Below are 13,332 nucleotides of genomic sequence, written 5' to 3' on the forward strand. Positions count from 1 at the left end.
ACCCTCAAAACAACCCTGGGAAATAGAAGCTATTATTAACATCATTTTGCAATTGAGGAAAAAGGTAGACAGAGATTAAATAGCTTGCTGAGGGTCACACAGCTAGTAACTGTCTGAGGTTGGATTTAGCCACAGATTTTCCTGACTCTAGGCCCAGTGATCTATTCACTGTGCCACCTGGCTGACTCTGACGGATAATGGAATGGACAACCTGTTGAACAGAAAAAGAGTAGGTGAAAACAACCAGAGGTTATTCCAGAACACACCATGCATACATGTAATCAAATACCTTTCAGACTATACTTAGGCAGAAATCATTTTACAGACAATTCAGAGAAAAAAATGTTATATTTCCAATGTAATACAGGTAAAGCTACAATGAAGAATATTGGAGAGGTAGGGCCAAGGCAGTGGAGCAGAGGCAGCCCACCAGCTGAACTCTATCAACATTCCCCTCCAAATAACTTTAAAATAACAACTCAAATAAAAATCTGATGAGTCAGAGATAATTAAAAGTTGGGATGAGACATTTTTCCAGCCCAAGACAACTTATGAGGCTCAGAAGGAGGCTCAGAAGAGTTCTGTGATACTAGGGTGGGAGCCAGCCCAGAGGGTGTGAGGCAGTAGCACCAGTGGTGAGCCATGGAGGCTGCTGTGATAGCAATGGCAACAGCTTCAGGAACTCTCAGCCCAGGGCCAATAAGGGGTCATACAACTGTTCAGAAAGAGATTATGGGGAGTCAGAACTGACATTGGGCTCAGGTCTCTGTTGCATTGACCATAGGCAAAGCTGGGAGAGGAGCACTAATGCTTGTGGCCTCAGGGGAGCAGGGACCCTGCTCATACTGTCAGTGTCAAGAGGAGCACTAGCACTTGCAATGCCCCAGGAGTAGCTGCCCTTCCTAGTTAAAGCTCAGAGCTCAGACCCAGAGACCAGTGACCATAACTCTCCTTGGATCACACCACCTTGGATGCTGCAAAAAACTTACAAATGCCTGGAACTAACTATGAAAACAGCAGTCAAAAAACCTGAAGCTTGGAAAAGCACCTCACCTCACCTTGAGAATAGACTCCAACTTTAGCATAAAGTTAAAAGTCAAGAAATAGTTTGGAAAAATGTATAAACAACAAAAAAGAAACCTGACCATAAAAACTACTCTGGTGACAGGGAAGATCAAGACACAATCTCAGAAAAAGACATTGATACAAAACAACTACAAGCAAAGCCTCAAAGAAAACTGAATTGGAAAAAAAAAACCCAACAAGATTTCCTGGAAGATGTCAATAAATATTGAAATAACCTTTGACAAAATACAACACCCATTCCTATTAAAAACATTAGAAAGTGTAGAAATCAATGTAGCTTTTCTTAAAATGATAAGTATAATCTACCTAAAACAAAGAACAAGCATTATCTGTAATGGAGATAAACCTGAATTCTTCTCAGTATGATTAGGGATGAAATAAGAATGTTAATTATTACCACTTATTAAACTAAAGATGTTAACTTTGGCAATAAGATAAGAAAAAAGAAATTGAAGGAATTAGAATAGATAATATGGAAACAAAACTAATTCTTAGCAGATGATATGATTCTACATTTAAAGAATCCTACAGAATCATTTAAAAAAACTAATTGAAATTAACAAGTTTCACAAAGTAGCAAGATATAAAATGAACCCACATTAATCATCAACATTTCTGTATAATACCAACAAAACCCAGAAAGAAGAGATAAAAGTAGAAATTCCATTTTAAATAACTGCAGATAATATAAAATACTTGGGAGTCTACCTGCCAAGACAAACTACAGAACAATATAAACACAATTATGAAATAAAGACAGATCAAAATAACTGAAGACGTATTAATTGCTCATGGGTAGGTTGAGCCAATATAAATCAAAAAGAAAATTCTATCTAAGTTCATATACTTTTTCAATGCCATGTCAACCAAACTACCAGAGAATTTTATCGAGCTTAAAAAAATAATACCAAAATTCATCTGGAAGAACAAAAGGTCAAGAATATCAAGAGAAACAGTTAAAAAAAAAGTGAAAGAAGGCAGCCCAACAGTATCAGATTTCAAACTATGTTATAAATTAGTAATCATCAAAACACTTTGGTGCTGTTGAAGAAATAGAGTGGGATAGATTAGGTTGACAATACAGAGTAGAAAAATGACCATTGCAATCTAGCAATAAAGCCAAATATCCAAGCTTTGGGGGTCAGAATTCACTATTTGCCAAAAGTTACTGGGACACCTGAAAAACAGTTTGGCAGAAATGGAATATAGACCAACAGCATGCCCTAAATACCAAAATAAGATCAAAATTAGTATATGATTTAGGCATAAAGGGTGATGTCATAAGTAAATTAAGGGATCATGGGACATTTTATCTGTTGGATCTATGGATAAGGGAAGAATTTGTGGGCAAACAAGAGATAGAGAAGATCATGGAAAGTAAAAGGTATAATTTTATTACATTAAGTTAAAAAGGTTTCTCACAAACAAAACCAATGTAGCCATGATTAGATAGAAAGTAGGAAACTGAGGGAAAAATTACAAGTTTCTCTGATAAAAGTCTCATTTTTCAAATATATAGGTAACTGATTCAAATTTAGAAAAATAAGAACAATTCCCCATATAATAAATAGCTAAAGGACATGAACAGGCAATTTAAGAAGAAATCAAAACTATCTATAATCACATGAAACAATGCTCTATATCGTTACTGATTAGAGAAAGGCAAATTAAAACAACTATGAAATACCACCATAGATCTATCAGATTGGCTAACATGATAGAAATGGTAAAGAAATGTTGGGGGGGATGTGGAAAAATTGAGACACTAATGCATTGTTGGTGGAGTTGTAAACTGGTCCAAGCATTCTGGAGAACAATTTGGAATTATGTTGAAAGGGCTATAAAACCGTGTATAATCTTTAACTCAGAAATATCACTGCTAAGTCTATATTCCAAACAGATAAAGCAAATAGAAATACTTACAGCAATTCTTTTTTATGATGGGAAAGTATTGGAAATTAAGGGAATCACCATCAACTGGGAGAATGACTGAACAAGTTGCTGTGTATGATTGTGATGGAATACTAATATTCTGTAAGAAATTATTATGAGTGGCTCAGTGGATAGAGCACTGGCCCTGGAGTCAGAAGGACCTGAGTTCAAATTTGGTCTCAGGCTAGACACTTGACACTTACTTGCTGTGTGACCTTGGGCAAGTGACTTAACCCCATTGCCTAGCTTAAAAAAAAAAAAAAGAAGAAGAGAAAAGAACAGGAAATTATGAGGATAGTTGTTTCGGAAAAAAAATAAGAAGACCTATATGAACTCACACAAGGTGAAGTAAGCAGAAACAGGAAATCATAACATAAATATTGTAAGGATGATCAACTGTGAGGGACCTAGTTATTCTTATCAATTCAATGATCTAAGATAATTTTGAAGGACTCATGATGAAAAATGTTATCCACTTCCAGATCAAGAACTGATGAAATCTGAGTCCATTGGAAGCATGCTTTTTTTTTCCACTTTATAATTACTATTTTTTTGCTTTTCTTTTTACATCATGGCTTATGTGGAAAGATATATTGCATGATTTTACATGGATAATTGATATCTCATTGCTTTTCTTTTTGATTTGTGAGGGAACAATGGGAAGTTTGCAGAGATGTGGAATTCAATTTTTAAATGAATGTTAACAATAAATAATAATTTTTTTTAAATGTGGGACTACTGTCCAATTTTCTGATTATTGGTCCACACTCTCTCTGAGGCTGCCTAACCTCCTGGAATCGTTACTACATTAGGCAACTATAATGTACAACATTATATAGTCATGTTATAGAACTTCAAGATCAATTCCTCACCACACTATAAGGGTATTACAAAAAATGTTGTCTATAAATAAAAAAGCTCTATATAAATATGACATCCTTTCTGATTTGATGGGAGAAATTAGAAAATGAAAGGGGCAGGTGGCAGAGAGAAGGAAATGTAAACATCTTAAATGAAATATAAAAAAATATTTAGAGTTTTTTAGGATGTGCCAAGAAGTTCTTCAGTCACACTTGATGAACTTATAGGGTAGCTATCCATTGACCAGTTGAAGGATCAGTCATTCACATGGTGGTCTTTAATGAGCAGCATACACACTCTAAAAACAGTCAAGGAAGGAGCTAGTTCTTCAATGTGGACTCTGACAGTTGAGAATTACGTATGGAAGAACTAAGCCTTTAAGGAGGAATGATTTCTCATTTATCATATATGAAGGTGATTTCTTTGTTCTGCCTCCCTCTCCCCCCTGCACCTTGCCAATAACATCTTACAGCAGAGTTCCTTGACCATTTGAAGACAATGTGCAGGTTCAGGGAACCCAGAGGAGTGTCTTGACTAGCAGAGGTGATATATCCAAGGGAAGAATATGATAGCACCATCAGTAAAGAATGGACATCAGGCCTCTGTAGCACTGGAGACATGGCCAAGATTGTTCTTTGAGCAGGTGCCTCCATTAGTGAACTGTCTGTGTGTAGCAGTTCTTCTATCTGATGCTATATGCATTTTGTGGAGAATTTGTCTCAGTTTTATGGAAGAAATGTATTTAGCTACTGTTCATATGATGCCACATCAGTAAATGCCTTTACATTGAGCTAATTGGTTCATCTGAATGACTAAGGTAAATGCAATAATGAGCGATTATGAGTTAGTTTTAGGATTGTAGATCTACAGAGTACCTTGAACCTGGCTGGGGTAGTCATATTGTGGGCATCCCTTATGTGAATTGGTCTGGAGGGGGAGACAAACTTGGGTGCTATAAATGCAGGCTTTTTTCTTTCATAAAAAGAAATTTTCATTTCTATCTTTTTTTTTAACATAACCCATTGTATCTCTCTCCCATCCACCACTTAGAAACCCGTCAATTCCTACAGCAAAGAATAAATAGTAGAAAAAAAAGTCAAGTAAAAGAGACCAAAACACCAAAAAGTTTTACTTTATATGGAGTATTCCATACCCATAGTTCCCCACTGCTAATAAAAGAACAGATGAAGTGCCTTCTCATATTTTTTCTTTAGGGCCAAGCTTTGTCATTTTAATTTCACAATATTTAATTTTGATTATTTTGGGTTTTTTTCATTGTTGTTGTTGTTAATTAGTAGTAGTAAGCATCCTAGTAATTATTAGGCAGTCAGGCATCGCAGTGCTTAGAGCACTGGTCCTGAAGTCAGGAAAAAATGAGTTCACATCTGGCCTTAGACACTTACTACCTGTGTGACCTTGGGCAAGTCACTTAACCTCTGTTTGTCTCAGTTTTCTCAACTGTAAAATGAGGATAATAATAACACCTACCTCCCTGGGTTGTTGTGAGGATAAAATGAAATAACACTGGTGAAGTTCTTAACATGGTGTCTGGCACATAGTAGGTGCTACAGAAATGATATCTCATTGCTATTGTTGTTTTCCTGACTCTGCTAAGTTTCCTTTGCATCTGGTCATATGAGTTTACATGGATGTTTCTCTGCATTCATTACATTCTTTGTTTCTTACATCATAATAGCATACTATTTCATTTTTGTGACGTAAATTTAGTATTCTGCAATCTATCAGAATCTACTTTTTCCTCCCTCTCATTTGCTACTACACAAAGGACTGCTATTAATTATTTTGTTGCACATGGGAATTCTATTTTGCCATTAATCTCCTGGCGTATCTAGATCAAAGCATATATACATATTTTTCTCACTTTCTTAGCACAATTCCAAATTAATTAACAGAATAGTGGGACCAATTCATGACTCTACCAACAGTGTATTAGTATTCTTTTCTTTCTGCAACTCCTACTACATAGATTATTTCCATCTTTTGTTAATGTTGCCAATTTGGTTGTTGTGAAGTAAAACCTGCTTGGCTTTTCTAAATATTTATTTGGAGAAATTTTCCAAAAGTTTGTTAATAGTTTGCAATTCTTCTTTCGGAAATGATTATATCCTTTGACAATTTATCTATTGGGTAATGGCTTTTGCTTTTAAATTTCTGTTAGTTGATATATTGGATATCAGACCATTATCAGATACATTTAATACAAATATTTTCCTCATAGTAGATGGCTTCTTTTCTTATTCTAATTGCGTTAATTTAACTTTTTAAAGTTTTTTAAGGTTTTTTTATTTGAGTATAATAAAAATTACCTATATAATATTTTCTGATCACCTTTTTCCTTATTTGGTTAATAATAAATCCCTTAGTTAAAACCATGGACAATATCTCAACTGGTTTTCTTTTTCTTTTCTTTTTTTTTTAAGAATAAATGAGTGTTATGCTTTATCAAAAGACTTTTTTCTGCTTCTCTTGCTATAATATGGTTGGAATTGTTTCTGTTTTTAACACATTTAGGGATCAGAATAGGTACTGGACCTTTAATTTCATTGGCACAAGGGACTCCTCTATAAGATGAATCTCTTTACCAATAAAAAATCAGCATGTTATCTGCAAGTTATATTCTTAGAGGATTGTCTGAGAGGTTATAGTGACTTGCTCATGCACATTGCCATTATATGTCAGTCAGAGCTTGAACTCATGCCTCCCTGGTTCCCAGTCCAACTCTGTAACAGTGAGTCCAAAGGCATTTTTTAAACACTTAATACAATCCAGTCACACATAACTGTAGCCAAATTTCCAAAGCTTTTGCTGTGAGACTTTCTCATTATTTGAGATCAGTGCCTTACACCTATGTGAGAGACAGAATGGCGTTGGGGAAAATGAGAAAGATGAAAGCTCCAGTCTCTTCAATCCCTTTGAGCTCTGTATTCTTTTGGGATACTTCTAGCTTCCAGCTTCAAGAGAGAAGATGGACAATGCTAATTCTACTTCATTTTGTTGAAGGGAGAATAAGACTCTGGGAAGAAGGTGGTATGAGACAATCTGGCAATCTTCATCACGTTCCTACCCCACCCAGGTTGCTGCACTTGTGACTCTGGGGATGTTTTCCCTTTGGGTAAAACCTAGTACTCACTTTTGGTTGAACTGAACTATCTCACTCTTAATGGGAGAATTCTTTCATTCCACATTGTCTGGTATATATACTTATATGTATACTTTCTCTGAGTTCTATTTTACTATTGACTTGGAAAACTGGGTTTCTTTGCAATTTGGTGTTTATTTACATTGTGGAACTGGTATTTTGTGGGGAGTCAAGCCTTGTATATAAAACTTGGGGTCCTTCTTCCTCCATTAAGGAACAGTGATGGAGAGTTTTACCTGAACCTGAAAGTACATCCCTTAGCCTAAGAATAGTAAGTAAATGGATAAAATTCTTGCTCATCGATGAGCTCCATCCCCTTCCTCCACAGGAGATCAGAATGGTTAAATTTCTGGCATCAACCTCCTGCTTCTTCTCCTGGCAGGAATTAAAGTCTCCTTTGGAGAAGGCTGGGGAGAGAAGAGGCTAGAGATGTATATCATTATCTTTCTGCAAGCCATACAAGGCACCCCATGCTACTTGTTGGGGACAGTCTTTCTAAACAAAGAAAGGCAAAAAAGTCTTTGTCTTCAAGGACTTCATTTTCTAATAGGAGAGATAATATCTAAACAACTAGGTACATACAATATTATACACACATGTGAGTATGTTTATGTATGTATGTGTATACACATGCATACATGTGTCTACATACATCTATACACATGTATATACACGTATATCTATATTTTAGAGGTGAAGTCCCTATGACATGATTGGCGGGAGGGAATGGAGAAAGGCTTTGTGAAGAAGGTGAGATGTGAACCCAGTCTACAAGGAAATAAGGGAATCTAAGAGACAGAAGTGCATAGGAAAAACATTTGAGGCATGATCGAATCACCTTCCTCATTAAAAAAGAGGTGCTAAGTGATATTTACTCCTGTCTGGGAATGGGATGAGCCTGCATCCTTGCTGTCCACCTTACCACATTTCCCTCTACACCACCAAGTGTTTCCATTTGCATTGTCATTGTGCCCTCCAGCCTGGGTTTTCTGATTTGCATTTCTGCTGTACCCTAAGAACAACTGGACTTTTCCATCTGCTCTCAATCTGTACTCTCATATAATTGCGATCTCAACATATTCAAATGTATGCTCCTCAAGATCAATGTTTGTCTCATTAAAACTAATAAACAAAAAAATACCTCTTTTCAAACATTTATTATAGAGGTTGGCCCCTAGTTGTTGTTCATCCCCAATTTTCAAAAGAGACCAATGACATGACGGGTCATGATTTGACTTGCACATGAATTGGATTTAAGTGAGGCAGAGTTGTGAGAAATCTTCAGCTTTACTGTATCCTCCATAACTATTGAAATCCTGTGGAAGGACAAAAGTTGTGATGACTGGTGATAGTCTGGAATGCAGTGGATAACCTTCACATCTTCTATGTCTGACTAAGCTCTAAATGCTCCATGGCACTTATTTCAGTTGCCTTTATGACCATTTAAAAAATTGTTCTCATCTATCCATTCCACAGAGGAAAATCTTCAAATTCTTGGAGTAGATATTCCCCTAATCCACTAATGGGTTTCAAGCCTATCAGTTACAGTCAATATGGTTTAGCCTGTCTGCTGAAATGGTTTTACTAGGGTGTGACTTCTGAGCATGCCACAGCTTCTTGGAGCCGCAGGTGAAAATTGGGCAAAGGTGGACACTAAGCATGGATGAGTAGCCTTGAAAAGGGCTTGGCAAGCCCTCACACTAGAGGTGTTAGTCCTCCCTAAACATTCCATACATCCCATGCATGCATGTGTACATATAAGTATGTATGCTCGTATACATATATGTGTGTTTATTTTTCCAGGGCTCTTAGATTCTGGTAACCTGATAGATCATAGAGACATATAGCCCAACATCTTATCATTTTGGTGTTTAAAATAATGTACTAGACAATAAAAATTTTGTTTATTGTCTGTTGTTTACAAGTCAATATACTAAATAATAAAAGAAATGAAAAGATAAAACAACCATTTCTGCCCTCAAGGTACCTAAAGTTTATATTGGAAAATAATAATCATAGCTAACTTTATATAGCAAAGCAAGGGGTTTTATGTATGTTATCTTAGTTGACATACCCCAAAACTCTGTGAGGCTGAAAGAGGTCAAAGAATTTGCCTAAGTCACTGTGCTAACATGTATCTGAGAGAGGATTTGAAATCAGATCTTTAGTTAGTCAACAAGTTTTTATTAAGGACCTACTATTTGCTAAAGGTGGATGAGCAGCCTTGAAAAAATCTCAGCAAACTTTCATACCAGAGGTGCTAGTCTTCCCTGAACACCTCATGCACTCCATATGGAAGGTAATCTCAAAGTAAAGGCACTGGGGGATGAAGTAGAGGAGGAGGGGTGAGGCCAGGAAAAAAGTCCTCTATAGAAGAAAGCGGGATTTGAGTTGAGTGTTGAATGAAGAAGCCGGGGAAGCCAGAAGACACAGAGAAGGAGGGAGAACATTTTAGGTATGGAGTGTCAGGTGTGAGGAGTAATAGGCAATCCAGTGTCCCTGGAATCAGGAGATGGAACTTCTTGTTTGAAGAACAGCACCAAGGCTGGTGTCATCGGGTTATGGAGAACTTTACAGAGTTTCTTTTTCTTTTCTGGCTAAGGTTGAAATGTCAGGAATGTCCTTTGCTGTATCCACCATGCCATTGAGCTCCCCTTTGAAAATGACATATACACAAGCAGCTTGAGATCTTTGCTTTTCAAGCCACTGCAGTAAAGAATTTGATTGATGTTGAATTATCTATTTTAATTTTTTCACTGCTTTGACTCGTGTTGCCTTTACTTTTGGACTTTGGTATTCAACTGAATCTTTTTCATTGCTTTTAATTGGTCAATATGACATTCATGTTTTTGACTGCATGTACCAGCTAGAGATTCCAACACTTTTCTTTCTTCAATAGTTCTCTCAAATAATTTCTACCAAGAGGGAATTTGACATCTCTCTTTAAGCATATTTCTAGATGGCTCTATTTTTGCTTATATGGTTCTCACCATTGCCACAGTTGCTGCTTATATTGTTGTGTGAATGTCTTGAATTGTTTTTATACTTTCTGTTGAGCATTGTGGGAGAATGTGTTTGTTTATGGTGGTTACTGCAATGACAGCTTTGTGAATTACTATTATGCTATAATTGTTTTGGTATTTGGATTCATGCTGCCAAACTTCAAAAGAGCTATTTAAATTCCATTGTAAGTATGTCCATCTCCTCTTCCAAATTGTTTAAGACATCAGTAACATTTTTTCACCATCCATTTTCTTTGTTACACATAATTTTTCATGTTTGTGTTAAATGAAAATTGTTTTCAATCCTTTAGGTTTTTCAACTTTATCCTCTTGAGACTTTAGTGACCTCTTAATTTCTTTAGTTTTTATCATAAATGAATTTTAATCATGTCTTTTTTTTTAACATCACCATACCTTTAGTATCCTTTTCCCACCTCTCTCAGTAACATTCCGTATAACAAATGATATTTAAAAAAAGAAAAAGAAGAAAAAATAAGCTCACTGGTTCAATACATAAAAAGTCTGAAAATATGTTCAATGCACAACACTTGTGGGCCTCCCAGCTCTGCAAAGGGGTAGGGTGTATGGGGAGATATCTTCTCATATATATTCTTTCTACCCTTGATTGTTCTTTGTTATTATTCAACATTTAATTTATGTGTATTTGATTGTTCTTTCCATTTTAATTATTTTAGTCATTGTCTATATTGTTTTCTTGGATCTGTTTATTTCACTCTCCATTGCTTCATATAGATCTTTCCATGCTTCTCCACATTCTTTATATTCTTCATTTCTTGCAGTGCAATGATATTCCAGTGCATTTATGTACAATTTCTTTAACTGTTCCTCAATTGATGGGTATCTCTTTTGTTTCAGTCAGTCAACTAGCATTTATGTGTTCATTATTTGCCAATCACTGTGCTGAGATAGAAATATGAGTATTAGCAAAAAGAAACATAATCCCTGCCCTCAAGGAAATAACATTCTAATGAGGGAAGACAACAAAGAAGGAAGCTGAAAAGGAGCAGGCACATGACCCAGCCAGAGCATTTTAGAGAAAGTGCTGAGAGATAGGAGAGGAATGAAGACATGACTGGCCTGGGCATGCTTCTTAAAATGTAGGTTCCGGAAGGAGCCATCCAATCAGAGGGAGAGCCTGCAAGGAAAAAAGAAATGTCCAATATGCAAATTTCAGGGCTGGCGTGAGCTTCAGGGTGAAGAGCTGGGGCAAACTAGAGTGAGTCCAGAGTGCAGTCAACTGTCAGCACTCTCCACTTGCCACAGGCATTTCCAATCCTTTGCTATCATAAAAAATGCTGCTAATCAATATTTTGATATATAGGGGATTTTCTTCTTTTTAATAGTCTTGTTGGGACATAAAACTAACAATAGAATCTCTGGGTCAAAGGATATGGATATTTTAGTCACTTTATTTGCATAATTCAGACTTGCTTTCCAAAATGGCTGTACTGATACACAAATGCACCAACAATTCAATAGTATGCCTATCTTCCCACAGCCCCTCCAACATTGAATATTCTCAGCTTTTTGCATATTTGCATACTTGCAGAGCAGAGATTGTCTTTATGCTTGTATTTGTGTTTTCATTACTTAGCACAGTGCTTTACACAGTAAGAACTTAATAAGTGAGATTGATTGACTTAACCAGAGTGCTAATTCAATCAGTAGTACAACTTAATAACAATTTACCAACAATTCAGGGGTCCTATCAGTTGTTCACAGCAACTGTAACAGGATTGAAGGCACACAAAATCCCCATGGACACACATCACTGTGGCTGGCATTCATTATAGATAATAATTATTATCACCAACAATAATTGTTAAAATTCCACAAAGTACTCATTGTAGTAGGAAAGTATGTTATTCTTAGTTCTTAGGCTTTGCCATGGAAGTATATTTTTTCTCAGGTTCATTGACCTGAAACAGTGGGAGCTAGGTGGCATAGTAGATAGAGTGTTGAACTTGGTATAAGGAAAAACTAAGTTCCAATCCTGCCCTGGATACTTACTAGCTATGTGACCCTGATCAAGTCACTTAATCTCTTTAGAGAGATTTCCTATCCATAAGATGGGGATAATAATAGATCCTGCTTCTTAGGGTTGTGCATGTGTGTAGTGTGTATGTGTGTGTGTGTGTGTGTGTAAGAATTTAAGTAAATGAGAACATAAGTAAAGTGCTTTGCAAACTTTAAAGATCTATATAAATTCTAACCAGTGCTTATTATTATTATTATGAGTAGTAGTAGTAGTAGTAGTAGTAGTAGTAGTAGTAGTAGTAATAGTAGTAGGAGCAGCAGCAATAGCAATAGTAATAGCAGTAGCAGTGGTGGTAGTAGTAGTAAGTATTGCCATCATTACCATAGCGTTGCAGTACGAGTATGAGTATGAATATGAGTCCAACATAGACTGTGTTTTCCAATAGTTGAATGAAGACAATCCAACTAAATGTGGAAAGGTTCATCATTAAAATATTGATCACCAAGTAATGGATTTTTTGTCACAATAACATAAAACTTTCTACTAAGTATTATGATCTCTACCAGTGGAGGCTGTACTTGTACCAGTAAAAAAAAAGTACTTAAGAGTATGGAAATATTATTACTATTATAAGGCCATAGGAACATAGATCTAAAGCTTGAAAATTACTTAAGTCATCAATCCTTAATCCTCTCATTTTGTAGATGAGAAAATTTCGAAGTTGAGGCCCAGAGGGACTGTGACTTGCCCAGGATCACATAGCTATTAAATATTTAAAATAGGATACAAACCCAGGTTTTCATGATTCCAAATTCATCTCTCTATCTACTATGCCAAGCTGCCTCTCAAATTTTTTGTTTTCAGGACCTTTTACAAATCTTTTCAAGATGTAGCAGCTTAGAGTTTCCAAGATCCTTGATCTGCTCCCATTTGGGGATTAGGACTCCAAATAAACATTCGACTTGGAGTCAAAAGACTGGGGCTAAAATCTGAGCTCTATTGTTTACCATATGGGTGATATTTTGCAAGTCATTTCCTGTTTTTGGATCTCAGGTTATTCCTCTGTAGAATGAGGGGCTCAAACTACATAATCTCAGTGGTCACTTTAATCTCTCATTCCTATGATCTTGTGTCCTTTTATAAGAGAGGGCTTAGCTAAAAATATGCACAGCAGATCCTGCCATTCTATTGCCTTCCTGGTCCCACTCAGCATCTTGGGCTGTCAAGAAATTCAAGAGAAGATATAAGACCTGGATTGGATTGGACATGAAGAGGTACTTTAGGGGGCCCCT

This window comes from Vombatus ursinus, unplaced genomic scaffold (assembly GCF_900497805.2).
Source record: "Vombatus ursinus unplaced genomic scaffold, bare-nosed wombat genome assembly UNPS02007284.1, whole genome shotgun sequence".
Lineage (NCBI taxonomy): Eukaryota > Metazoa > Chordata > Mammalia > Diprotodontia > Vombatidae > Vombatus > Vombatus ursinus.